We start from the raw sequence: 13,292 nt of genomic DNA on the forward strand, positions 1-13,292 counted from the left end.
GGTTAGCTACCAGGACGTATCGGGTTGGCTATATAACCGACAGATGATATCATCAGCCATAGGGCAGGCATACATCATTTGTATATGTTTGAATTATTTGGGTTTGCCTATTGTTTGGATTCCTATATCATATATGCTATGTTACCTGACTATATGCTATCTGTTCTACTTGTACCTTAATTGTATATTATTTGTCTGTATTGATTGTGTTTGTACAACTGAAAGGTCCCTCATGCTAGTGTCGGTTGACGCTGAGGGCTGTTCTTGTTGAAATGGAATAATGATATGATTAATTTAAAATGATGATTATTGAATGAGATCATATGAGTTCCCTGGGTAGATGCAGTGAAGTGATTTCACTGCTCCAAGTTGATATTGAGATAATTTGAGTTCCCTGGGTAGACGTAGTGAAGTGATTTCACTTGCTCCAAGTGAGAATATGAAGTATTGATATAGAATTGCTGAGACAAAGTAACTGGTGATGGTTTGGCTTATGATTCTGATTCTGATTTATCGGAGAGTTAGAAAGTTGAAAAGCATGAGGAATACGAATAAAAATTAGCATTCCCCTTATGACAGTTGCCTCTTTATGGATTAGCGAGAGCATAGGATGGATATTTGGTGAAAAGAAGTCTAGGATGCTTAGTGAGTTTTTATTACAATGCATTGTATTTATTTGGCACTTTTACCGTACTGGAAACCCATAGGTCGAGGGTTCTCATTCTGTATATATCTCTTGTTTTTCAGATGCAAGTCCAGGTGCTCAGAACTGAGCTGTGGTTCATATGAGAGGTGGCGAAGATCTTTATATTCTCTACTTTATATTTTGCTTAGAATCTCTCCACCTTTATTTGGAAAAGCTTTTATTATGTATTTGACTCTTTTGAACTTGCTTATAGAGGCTCTTATGTTTCTTTTGGGAGAGGTTAGGAGATACTGTTGTCAACTACTTTCATACTGTACCTTAGCCGGCCTAAGCTTCCAAAACCCTTGTTCCACATTCAATTGATCATAACTTTTGATCCGGAGCTCCGATTGACGCACTATTTATGACCACGCGACCGCGGCGTCGAGCTCTACAAAACCCATGCAATCAATCTTGAGGAAGGCACGTTTTCTTCTTCGAATTCCAGCCCTTAGTCTCGAGTTTTATGGGCAAAAATGTTGAGATTTTAAAGCTCCTTTGTGTTATAGGATCAAATTAACTTGAAGGAAAGGCTTGTTCTTGCTCCCTTGACGCTTGGGTAAGGTAAGAGATCTCAAACCCTAGTGAAAGTGTTGAATTTGAGGTATTGGGTATTGAGTTATTGTGTTTTGATGTGATATTGTGGCTTAGGCATTATATATGTGTGTTTTGGAGCTTGGTTGGTGATTTTGAAGAGCTTGGAAAGGAGATTTTGTGCTTAGAAATCTGTTGGTGAGGTTTTGGAGACCTTAGAGGTTGAATTAAAGAGTGTTCTGGGTTGAGCGGGAATCAGCCAAGGTATGATTTCATTTTCCTGTATCTAAAATATAATGTGGTGTGAAAATGTAGACTAGTGGCCCTAGGATAGGGTTTGTAAATAATGAGGTATTTGATGAATGAATTGGATTGAGATGGATACATGGATTGATATGTTTATTTGATGAAAAGGTTGAAGCTCTTGTTGATGAGCATGTTTTTGGAGTATGATATTGACATGTGAAAATATATGGTGATTGATAAAATTGATTGTTTGTTTTGGAAATTGAGATGTGAAATGGTGATTATGATGTGAGATTTGTTAACTTGAGATATTAGTTAATATGGTGTGATTGATGGGTTGATGATTGAATGAGGTTTGGAAATGGTTAATGTTGGAATGGTTGAGTTTTGGATTGATTTTGTTTAGATTTGGTAAGTGTAGGTTTTGAAATGGGGAGTTTATGAGTTTTGGTAAAAATGGGATGAACTTAAACGGATCATATCTTGAGTTACTATTTTTGGAATTTGATGATTTTTATATCAAAAGAAATATAATTTCATATTCTTTAAAATGGTTTAAATTTGGTTGAATTTTGAATTTTGTGGAAAGAGATATGATCGTTGGAAGTTTGGGCCAAAAATCTGAATTCTACAAATTCTGCAGAATTTGTGATTTCTGGTTTGTGTGCGCACGCACAGCCCTGTGCGCACGCACACCCCGCGGAAATTTGGACCTGTGCGCATGCACAGCCCTGTGCGTACGCACACGCGGGAATGGGGTTGCTGCAGGGAGTGCTAGCACGCCCTGTTCGCACACTAAACCAATGAAGGATTTCGAGCTGTGCGTGCGCCCAGCCTTGTGCGTACGCACACGTGGGGAATGGCTTGCTGTTGGGGGCACTGGCACACCTTGTGCGCCTAGAGATTTTGCTTTCTGTGCGTACGTACAGGCCTGTGCGTATGCACACGTTTAAAAATGCTTCTGGGCGTGCGCATGCACACCCCTGTGCATACGCACGCGACCCAGTTCTTTTCTAAAGCTATTTTTTTAAGTCTTTCGCATTCCCAACAAGCTTGTAACCTTTTGAGATGTTATTTCACACTTATAAACTCCCAATTTCATCCCCTAAATCTTAAAGTGATGTAAAATGCCTAGTGAATGAGAGTAAGCTAGGGAAGAGGGTAACTTGTGGAGGAAGAAAGGGGATGTTATGATGACTATGATGAATGATGATTATATGAGTTGTTGAGGAGGATGGTGGAGTGCTGTGTATGATGTGAGTCGAATGTCCGGGCATGGTGTGAGCTGAATGGCTATGTGAAATGATGATTATGGCTGATTACAGATTATAATTTGTAAGCCGGATGGCTGAGATGAATGTTAATATATGGCTGTGATTTATATACATTTATGCTGAATTGTGATTACTGTGATTTGTTGCACTCCACCTATCTGAGATACGAGTTTCCCTGGGTGAAAGCAGTGGCTAGTCACCACGTGCTCCAGGTGGAGACTTGATACTCTGCTAACCCTATGTCGTAAGTGTGGCCGGACACTGTGAAAGTTCCGGATGAGCTCACCCCCGTAAATGAGAATAACTCGAGTTGGGGATGCACGACAGAGAAACGATCCAATGGTTAGCTACCAAGACTTGTCGGGTTGGCTTTATAATAGACAGATGAGACTCATCAGCCGCTAGGGCAGGCATGCATCATATGCATTATATGTGAATTGTCTGGATTGCCTAATTGAGTGCATCACTACTTGCTAATTGCCTAATTGTCTTATTTTGCTTCCCACTTGTGCATCTCTTTGTTTGATGTAATTGTGCTTGCATTTCAATTACTGTTGGTGGTTGGGAGGTTTACATGATTTGGAAAGGGGATATGTAGCTAGTCTGAAGATCCTTAAGTTAGTCGCCTATTTACATTTCTCATGGTTTAGCATTGTTTATACGCTTTGATTATGATCTGGAAGATCTAGGATTGCCTTCGGCTTTTCCAGGACATTACATGTTAGATATTTGGGCATTGTTACCATGCTGAGAACCTCCGGTTCTCACCTATGCGGATTTTGTGGTTTTCAGATGCAGGACGTGAGGCTCCTCGCTGAGGCATGCTGGAGACTTCCTTTTGGCGGAGATCCTTGTATATTGGGATTTTATTTTGATTATTATATACTTATTTAGATACTTATATTCTCCACTGTATACGTATTTTGTATTAACTCCTCTTAGAGGTTATTTTGGAGAAATAGCTTTTGTATTTTGCCTTTTGGGTTCTTTCGAGATTACCTCATATATATATGTATATATTTACTTATATGCTCGAGCCGGTTATCTTCGCAGGCCAAGTCCCAAGTCTTGATATATGTATTTTGGCACTCTTTTGTATATCTCCTAGCGTCAGCTTACTCTTTATCTGTTTCGTTTACATTATCGATCGAAGTGTTGCGCGTTTTGATTTAACAGTTTTGATTTACCCCCTTTTTCTTCGAAGGCTCCTAGTTACAAATCTTTTCACACTACTATACGTACTAAATTTTATTTTTAGAGGTCGTAATACCTCGCCACCTCTGTCTAATGACTTAAGTATAAGACTCTGTGTGGTAGGGTATTACAATTTGAAATGTTGGTTTTGATTGAGTTGAGGTTGAAAGGAGGGGACCTGTGACGGGTGGTAAACTCCAGTTTTTTTAGGGGATGTGCTGTCGAAATTTTCCAAGAATTTGAAAAAGTAATGGTTATGGTTTTGAAAATGATTTTTGATTTGAGTAACTTTAACAAAAGAGATGTGTTTCGAATGCTTTTATAAATTATTAAAGAAGATTGGATTCTTATGATTTTGTTAACTTGTTATTTCAAACTCATTTAATTTCTAAAAATGAAGAGAGTTTTGATTAATTAGTCAAAGGCTTTAAAACAGCAATTTATATATAAATTAGAGGGTTTGGGAATAATAAAGTAAGCCTGGAGGTTATGCTTGGAGTTGAGCTGTGATTAGTGGTAATTGGCTTGACAAAGAAAGCGTATAGTGATGGAGTATGATTAAGGTATGGTGATGATTTTTGGTTGATTATAGTGATGTGGGATGATGACTATGATTAATGATGACAGTGATATTATTGATGACATGATTTGAGATTTAATAAGATGTGAGTTGATGAGATGATGAAAGTAATGAACGAAGCTGTTGGCCGGCGTTGGACGAATGATCGAGACCCTCGGAGATAGAGGAATCAGAGCGCGGAAACGGAAGCGTGCAGAGTAAAAAAACCTTGGGACTACTATACGTTGGATATAAATGCAGACTACGTACTTGTGGTGGCGATGGAATTTTTGAGGGCGAAAATTTCTATTAGGGGGGTAGAAAACCCAGTCAAACTATAATTAATTAAATAATAAATTAAATAAGAGCAAATATGGTTAGAAAATTTAGCAATCGGAATTTAATAATTTAAATATGATATTTGGATTCAGTGAATTTTTCTGAGTTAGAAAACATAATTTTCTGCGGAAAAATGCGCACTGGAAATTTGACCGGCAGTACCGACTATGATCTGTCCGGTACTGTGGCTGAGAAAATTAATTAGAAGTGAATAATTTTAAGAAATAAGAATTTATAATTTGGGAAGATAGAAATATTTAAAATACGATTTAAAATTCTAATCTTAAAGGTTTTGGCCCAAAATTAGGCTAACGGACTAAAATAAGTAAACCGGGCCTAAGTGGACCCAAGCCCACATATATATAACATCATTAGGCACACTTTCAGCCACCATACTCCTCCATTTGTGAGTGCGGGCCGAAATTGAGAGAAGAGAGAAGAGATGAGAAAACCTAATTCTAGCTTCACCTTCAAATCACCATAACTTTCTCTTCGGAACTCTGATTGACGAGCCGTTTTAGGCCACGCATCGCTCTTCTCATCCTCTACAATTCTATCTAAGTTTTATAGTGAGTATTTCACTATCCTCTACCCAATTTTCGTTTTTCTCTTTAAATTCGAATTTAATTTGTGTTTTGAGGAAATCTTGTAATTTTTGTTGTTTAGGATTGCTCTAGTATTAGCTATTGGTGAGTTCCATCAACCAATTTCAGAGGTTAAGATAAGGAACCCTCTAACCCTTGTGATTTATCAATTTTATGAACCCTAGGTTGATTATAAGTGTGAAAATTGATTATGTTAGAGTATTGGGTGATTTTTGTGCACAATTGGAAGATTGATATTGCTTGAGGAGCTTTGGTGAGGCTTGAAGCTAAGGATTGGTAGAGACTCTCTAGAAGAAGTTCAATTATATTGTCTACAAGAGGTACGTTTTAAGTTTCATTTAAGTCCGGGTCAATGCTTGAGATACTTGGGTAGTAGCAAGGGTTGTGGTTCTTTCCGCTTGCTCCAGGTTAATGTTTGAGATTTGATAACAATGATGATTGATTTTAAATTGAATGAATATATGTTGAGATACCTAGGCAGTAGCAAGAAATGTGGTTCGTCCCACTTACTCCGGGTCAATGCTTGAGATACTTGGGCAGTAGCAAGGATGGTGGTTCATCCCGCTTGCTCCAGGTCAGAGATTGTGACGCCTAGGTAGTAGCAGCAGTAGTGGTTATTCCACTCACTTCAGGTTGAGCTTTTAAACACTCGCCTGGTTATTAGCCGCAGTAGTGGTTATTCCACTGGTTCTGGATTGAGCGAGTAGTAGCAAGGGGGTTGTAGCTCAAACCTACTTGCTCCGCGATGGATGTTTCTTTCCGTGGTTAGCTACCAGGACGTGTCGGGTTGGCTATATAACCAACAGATGATATCATCAGCCATAGGGCAGGCATACATCATTTGTATATGTTTGAATTGTTTGGGTTTGCCTATTTATTTGGATTGCTATATCATATATGCAATGTTACATGACTATATGCTATCTGTTCTAGTTGTACCTTTATTGTATATTACTTTTCTGTATTGATTGTGTTTGTACAACTGAGAGGTCCCTTATGCTGGTATCGGTTGACGCTGAGGGCTGTTCTTGTTGAAATGGAATAATGATATGATTAATTTAAAATGATGATTATTGAATGAGATCATATGAGTTCCCTGGGTAGATGAGTGAAGTGATTTCACTGCTCCAGGTTGATATTGAGATAATTTGAGTTCTCTGGATAGACGCATTGAAGTGATTTCACTTGCTCCAGGTGAGAATATGAAGTATTGATATAGAATTGCTGAGATAAAGTAACTGGTGATGGTTTGGCTTATGATTCCGATTCTGATTTGTCAGAGAGTTAGAAAGTTGGGAAGCATGAAGAATATGAATTAAATTTAGCATTTCCCTTATGACAGTTGCCTATTTATGGATTAGCGAGAACATAGGATGAATATTTGGTGAATGGAAGTCTAGGATGCTTAGTGAATTTTTATTACAATGCATTGTATTTATTTGGCACTTTTACCGTACTGGGAACCCATGGGTTGGGGGTTCTCATTCCGTATATATCTCTTGTTTTTCAGATGCAGGTCCAGGTGCTCAAAAGTGAGTTGTGGTTCATATGAGAGGTGGCGAAGATCTTTATATTCTCTACTTTATATTTTGCTTAGAATCTCTCCACCTTTATTTGGAAAAGCTTATATTATGTATTGGACTCTTTTGAACTTGCCTATAGAGGCTCTTATGTTTCTTTTGGGAGAGATTAAGAGATATTGTTGTCAACTACTTTCATACTGTACCCTAGCCGGCCTAAACTTCGCGGGCCGCGACTAGTGGCTATTTACTTATGTTATATATATCCATATATTGTCCTTCTCTTATTCTCCTATATGCCTTTATCTGTATATCGCTTTCGACTTCACGCTTTATCTATTTTACTTATAATTATGTAATAAAAATCCACCTTGAGGGTCGTACCACCGTAATATCATTGACTTATGACTCGAGTATAAGGATTTGAATACTAGGTTGTTACAATCTACAACCCCCTCCCCCTCCCTGTTTATAGTGGGCTATGCCCTTTATTCTTTTACATTTTAACCCCTGGTTTTGCTAATCTGTTTGCTCTTTCTATGGGCTGATTCAGAGGCTCTGTCTCTGAGTTAATGTCTTCTGTTCTAGTTTTTTGAAAACCGGTAGCTGGTTTTGTTTTTTCTGCTGTGACTCTGTTGGAATCCTACTGATGACTTTTGTTCTTTTCTGCATGCGATGCTTTTGTTGCTTTTTGAGATTGTCTTGACACTTTCTCTCTCGACTTTGTACAAGTGTCTGTACAATCTCAGAAAGCAACAAAAGCATCGCATGCACAAAAGAACAAAAGTCATCAGCAGGATTCCAACAAAGTCACATCAGAAATAACAAAACCAGCTACCGGTTTTCAAAAAACTAGAACAGAAGAAATTAATTCGGAGACAGAGCCTCTGAATCAGCCCACAGAAATAGCAAACGGATTAGCAAAATCAGGGGTTAAAATGTAAAAGAATAAAGGGCATAGCCCACTATAAAAGGGGAGGGGGAGGGGTTGTAGATCATTCACAATTTTACACACATCCTTTCATACTCTGAAACACTTTTAATCTTTCATTGCAATCTTTGTATTAAAAAGTTTCATCCTTTGTATTTTGGTTCAAGCCTCTAAATTATAATACAAGTTCATATTACTCCATCATCAAGTGAGTATTAATATTTAGTTCATTATTGGTTTATTAGATTTTATTATCCTATTGACAATACTTTTTAGTACTCTATTTCGTATTAATTTAAATATTTTTATTATTAATATGATATTATCATTAGTTGGTATCAGAGCCAAGTGAAAGCCTGGTTTTGGTTTCTTCTCATGAGACTACCATATAAACAAAATACCATGAGAAGATCAATTAAACTCTGTCTTTATTGTTATCCATATGAAACAAACTATATAATCCAAGATGAGGAGATCCTTTATAATCTATTACTTGCAATTAAATTTTTACGTTATTATACTAGGTTTTATTACAATCTTTAAACTTTGTTATATCTTATTTCTTTAATATATTCGTATCCTTATACCTTTATTATTATTCTGAACTTTGTTAAACAACTAAAGACCTTGTAGAACTCCATTACATAATCTATTAAAGATAAGTGTAGCGGTGAGAGTCGTCTATACGTTGGTCAGCCCAGTGAGCATACCGAGTGATAAGTCCTCTTTCAAGGCAATAAAACCATTGGTAAGCTAGGGTGGTCTCATAGCATAAGTCTTTAAACAGATAATGGCTGGAATTCTGAGATCTTTAGCTGAATTAAACAAAGGAAAGAATAATTCAATAATAATAAGGAATAATGATACTGAAGTTTTAAGTTCATCCTCAGAATTACAAGTAGTAAAATTAGAAGAAAAGTTTCATAATTGGTTTGTACCTCTTATAAGCAAAAACGAAGTTTATAAAAGACAAGAATTTTGGGAACAAAAAGATAATGAAATACATATGTTAGAGTACAGTTACCCAGGAACTAGTAATAATCACATCATAAACATACTAGAGGAAGAAAAACTAAAAGAGCATCAACAAAAAGGTTATAATTTTATTCATATAGGACTCATCCAAGTAGCAGTCAAACCTAACTTTAGACTAGGAATTAACATACCTATCTTAATGGTATTACGGGACACAAGGTTTAAAAAATTTAGAGACTCACTAATAGCTATATTAGAAAGTAATTGTCATGATGGCCCAGTATTTTTTAATTGTTATCCAAATTTTTCCATGAGTCTTAAAAATGAATACACCTCTGAAGCTCTCAAATTATATATTAAAACATCTAAAGACATCATTGATGAAAAATATGATCCTTTTGAAGTAATTTATAGAATATATTATAAAATTACAAGGGTAAATTATAACTTTAGGGCTAGAAGAGAATCATCAAAAGACAAAACTATTATTATTCATGCTAATTTACGAAGGTCTTTTGTTCAAACACCTAAAAAACTTTAACATGAAGAACTAATGGGGAATATCCCTGAAGAATGAATTTTAGAAGATATAGTGGAAGAAGACAAAATAGAAAATACATAAATTAGAGACATTATTAGAGAAGGTCTAAATATTAGACTAAGAATGAATAGGTCTCATTCAGTTAGAATACCAAACTACCAAAATAAAGAAGAAATTTCACCAAGACATTCTATAGATAATTCGGTCATAAACGATGGAGTTATAGGAATAAATAACAATAGACCACATATAGCAACTCCTTTGTATGGAACAGAAAATAATTATTCTCCAACTACCTCTAAAATCCTAGGAGTTATAATAAAAGAAGAACCTTTTGAGATTGATAAAAATTGGATTAGTAAAGATTTTTATGCAGAATATAATACAGAATTAAGAAAATGGTATTTTACTATATATTCTGAAAAAGGAAACTATAGAAATAAGAGAAGAATTTTATGATTACCTAATGAAAAATAAAATCAATTTATATTTCTTTTACTGGTTAAAAAAATACTTTCATGATTTCAAAAAAGAATTTTTACCTTTAACTAAGACAACCACTACTTGAAAAACGAGTACAGGACAAACCGTAGAATTTCAATATCCACCAAAAGAAACCATAAAACTACAGCTAGTACACAATTTAGAACTAGAGGCCACCCCATATAAAGATAGTGGAATAGAAGGAAGTGTAGACAAAAGATACATTAAAAAGGTTCATCAACAACTTAACTACACCAACACAGTCCTAGATATTATGAAAAACTAGTTAGAAAGAATTGAACATAACCATGAACAACTTAAGCCCATAGAAAAACCTATATATAAGTTTCAAAGTCCTGATGTAATCAAACTTAGAACAAATGTGGAAGCAAACATTGATGAGTTAAAAGAAAAACTTAAGTCTATAAATATAGAAAAAACAGCTGTTAATATAATAGAAATTAACAAAATGATACATAAGAATTAGTATTATCCAAAGCTAAGAAATTATTATCCAAGACCAACCTCAGATGACGTAAGCCTTGAAGAAAGAACACAGCTAGTACAAAATAGTTTTACCGGATCCGAATTAGTAGAATGAAATTTAGATGGTTTAAGTCAATTAGCCATTTTAGATCTAATGTGTAGTATGACTATGGCAGCAACTACTTATAAGGCAAAATGAGCTACTGATAGAGAAGCAGCAGTCATGATCACACAAGGGTTCACGGGACAATTAAAAGAATGGTGGGATAACTTTTTAACTATACCAGAAAGAGAATTAATTTTAAGTAGTATAAAACCAGAAGACCAATCACAAGACACCACAGCAACCTTAATTTTTACAATTATAAAAAACTTTCTAGGAAACCCAAATATTTTTAAAGATAGACTAGGAACCCAACTAATGAACTTACGATGCCCTACAATGTTTGACTGCCAATAGTATAAAGATGTTTTTATTTCTAAAGTTATGATGAGAGATGATGCAGCAGCCCCTTTTTGGAAAAAAAGATTTATAGCTGCCCTACACAAACTCTTTTCAGAAAAAGTTTTACAAAAACTACAATCTTTATTCAGTACTCAAATACCATATGAAGGCCTAACTTTTGGCCAAATACATAATATAATAGTACAAACCGGAGTAGAAATATGCACTGACACTAGATTACAAGAGAAAATGCGAAAAGAAAATATGAGCAATAAACGAGAATTAGGAAACTTTTATCAATAATATGGCATTACAACTGAAAAAGCACCTAGCAATCAAAATAGAGTCATTAAGAGAAGAAATACAATAATTTATGGGAATAGGTATAGGTATCAATCGAAAAAACCTTATACAACTTGAAATAAGCCAAAAGAAAATTACAGGAAAAAACAAAAATGGAATAATAAAAAGAAAAGTAACAAGAAACAAATAGTTTGTTGGAAGTGTAAAAAACCAGGTCATTATGCTAATAACTGCAAAACAGAATAAAAAATAAACAAAATTAGTAACGAAGAAGTAAGAAAAGCTTTAGCGGCTATACTAATTGACAGTGAATCAGAAATCGAAACGAAAAAAGAATATTCTTCTGATGATTCAAAAAATTTTAACAACAATTAGATATACCATTTTCTTCAGAGTCTTCTGAAATAGAGGAAGATTCGTGTCTAGGACCAGGAATATGTAATTGTGATAGTTGTATAAAATCTTTAAATGTAATTACGAGAACTCAAAAATCAATCAATACCTTAACTAGAGAGAAAACAAACACTTTAATTTCTATAATAGATAAATTAGGAGATTCTCCTTTAAAAGATGAATTCTTATTTCAATTAAATGATCTGATCAGGAAAGAAGAAAAATCTAAAGAAGAAATAAGGCCAGTAGAAATTAAGGAAGTATATAATAGGTTTAGAACACCTAAAGAGGAAACTTCTTTAAAATATTTACAAGAAGAGATAAAAATATTAAAATCTAAAATTTCTGAATTGAAACAACAAAATATATCTCTTGACTATAAAATACTAAAATTAGAAGGAGAAAACATAATAAGATTACAAAAAGGAAAAGAAAGATTAGAATCAATAGAAGAAGAATAAGAAATTATAAATCCAATTAATTGTATTAATGAATTATCATTATTAATTAACCAGAAATGGTATACCCTATAGTCATAATTCGGAACAGAGAAATTCAAGTTTATAGTTATGATAGACTCAGGGGCGGATGTAAATTATATCCAAGAAGGATTAATACCTACCAAGTACTATGAAAAAATAACTGAAACTATTGTCAAAGCAGAAAATGATAAAATGAGTATAAACTATAAGACTTCTAAAGCAAAGATTTATAAGAAAAATGTATGCTTTTCAACTACCTTTTTCCTAGTAAAAAGATCTCAACAAGTTATATTAGGAAACCCTTTGACTCTACTATTATACCCTTTTACGGTAGAAGTAGATGGTGTAACCACCTATTGTATACCAAACCAACCTATTTTATTCGAATTTATACAAAAACCTAAAAGGGAGGAACTAAATTTACTACAACAAATGGCTGCTTCACAAATCAATATAATAGAAAGAAAAAATAAACAAGTTAGTTTCCTGAACCAAGAAATTGTATATAAGAAAATAGAACAACAATTAGAAAGCTAAAAAATTCAGACTCTAATAAAATGGATAGAAAATAGGATAAAAAAGGACTTATGCAGCCTAAACCCAAAAGCTTTTCATTATAGAAAATTACATGAAATATCTCTACCCTATGAAGATGACTTTAATGAAAAAGATATCCCCACTAAAGCCAAACCGATACAAATGAACAAATAATTATTGACATATTATAAAAAAGAAATCCAGGAATACTTAGATAAAAGACTAATCAGGCCATCAAAATCTCCTTGGAGTTGCACAGGATAAGATATTCCTTTCCAAATAAAAATGACTTAATTAAAAGACTAAGTAAGGCTACTATATTCTCTAAATTTGATTTAAAATCCGGATACTATCAAATATCAGTAAAAGAAGAAGACCGATATAAAACAACTTTTATATTTCCCTTTGGACATTATGAATGGAATGTAATGCCCCAAAGATTAAAAAAATGCACCAAGTGAATTTCAAGAAATTATGAATAATAATTTTTATTCATATGTAGATTTTATCATAGTCTACTTAAACGATGTTCTTGTATACTCTAAAGAAATAAGCCAACATATTCAGCACCTAGAAAAATTTATTAATATTATAAAAGAAAATGGTTTTGTCCTATCTGAAAAGAAAATGAACATATTTATAACAAAAGTAAGGTTTCTAGGATATGAAATTTTTCAATGAACAATTACTCCGATTAAGAGATCTGTTAAATTTGCAGAAAAATTTCCAAATGAAATTATCGACAAGAAACAATTACAAA

Source organism: Arachis ipaensis, chromosome B09, assembly GCF_000816755.2.
Source record: "Arachis ipaensis cultivar K30076 chromosome B09, Araip1.1, whole genome shotgun sequence".
NCBI classification, from domain to species: Eukaryota; Viridiplantae; Streptophyta; class Magnoliopsida; order Fabales; family Fabaceae; genus Arachis; species Arachis ipaensis.